The following is a 1,622-nucleotide window of genomic DNA, read 5'->3' as shown; positions in this document are numbered from 1 at the left end:
TTCTTCTGACTTCTGTGGAAGAAGCATCTCAGTTCCTGCCATTGGAGCAAACAACTTTGAGCTTAAGCCTCAATTAGTTTCTCTAATGCAACAGAATTGCAAGTTTCATGGACTTCTATTGGAAGATCCTCATCAGTTCTTAGCTGAATTCTTGCAAATCTGTGACACTGTCAAAACCAATGGAGTTGATCCCGAGGTCTACAGGCTTATGCTTTTCCATTTTGCTGTAAGAGACAGAGCTAGAACATGGTTGGATTCACAACCTAAGGAAAGCCTGAACTCTTGGGAAAAGCTGGTCAGTGCTTTCCTGGCCAAATTCTTTCCACCTCAAAAGATGAGCAAGCTTAGAGTGGAAATCCAAACCTTCAGACAGAAGGAAGGTGAGTCCCTCTATGAAGCTTGGGAAAGATATAAGCAATTGACTAAAAGATGTCCTACTGACATGCTTCCAGAATGGAGCATCATATGTATATTCTATGATGGTCTGTCTGAGTTGTCAAAAATGTCATTGGACCATTCTACAGGAGGATCTCTTCATCTGAAAACCCTTGCAGAAGCTCAGGAACTCATTGAAATGGTTGCAAATAACCAGTTCATGTACACCTCTGAGAGGAATCCTGTGAACAATGGGACGCCTCAAAAGAAGGGAGTTCTTGAAATTGATACTCTGAATGCCATATTGGCTCAGAACAAAATATTGACTCAGCAAGTCAACATAATTTTTCAGAGTCTGAATAGATTGCAAGCTACATCCAACAGTACTAAAGAAGCATCTTCTGAAGAAGAAGCTTATAATCCTGAGAACCTTGCAATGGCAGAGGTGAATTACATGGGAGAACCCTATGGAAACACCTATAATCCTTCATGGATAAATCACCCAAATTTCTCATGGAAGGACCAATAGAAGCCTCAACAAGGCTTCAACAATAATGGTGAAAGAAATAGGTTTAGCAATAGCAAGCCTTTTCCGTCATCTTCTCAGCAACAGACAGAGAATTCTGAACAGAGCCATTCTGGCCTGGCAACCATAGTCTCTGATCTATCCAAGACCACACTAAGTTTCATGAATGAAACAAGGTCCTCCATTAGAAATTTGGAGGCACAGGTGGGTCAGCTGAGTAAGAAGATTACTGAAATTCCTCCCAGTACTCTCCCAAGCAATACAGAAGAAAATCCTAAGAGAGAGTGCAAGGCCATAATCATGATCAACATGGCCGAACCTGGAGAGAGTGAGGAGGACATGAGTCCCAGTGAAAAAAGTCTCATGGGACGTCCTCTGGACAGAAAGGAGTTTCCCTTTGAGGAACCAAAGGAATCTGAGGCTCATACAGAGACCATAGAGATTCCATTGAACTTTTTTCTACCATTCATGAGCTCTGATGAATATTCTTCCTTTGAAGAGGATGAAGACATCACTGAAGAGCAAGTTGCTAAATATCTAGGAGCAATCATGAAGCTGAATGCCAAGTTATTTGGTAATGAGACTTGGGAGGATGAACCCCTTTGTTCACCAATGAACTGAATGCATTAATGAGGCAGACATTACCTCAGAAGAAACCGGATCCCAGAAAATTCTTCATACCTTGTACCATAGGCACCATGACCTTTGAGAAGGCTCTGTG

General features: G+C 41.8%; 1 non-coding gene across 1 annotated transcript; it reads right to left on the bottom strand.

Moving 5' to 3' along the window:
• Positions 1-340: 340 nt before the first annotated feature.
• Positions 341-448, bottom strand: LOC148549134 (small nucleolar RNA R71). The gene has a single exon (XR_015897194.1). It is a non-coding gene; the product is annotated as a small nucleolar RNA R71 (small nucleolar RNA).
• Positions 449-1,622: the final 1,174 nt, after the last annotated feature.

Source organism: Arachis ipaensis, chromosome B8, assembly GCF_059453495.1.
Source record: "Arachis ipaensis isolate K30076 ecotype BB chromosome B8, ASM5945349v1, whole genome shotgun sequence".
Classification (NCBI taxonomy): Eukaryota; Viridiplantae; Streptophyta; class Magnoliopsida; order Fabales; family Fabaceae; genus Arachis; species Arachis ipaensis.
This window is presented reverse-complemented; position numbering and strand designations above follow the sequence as displayed.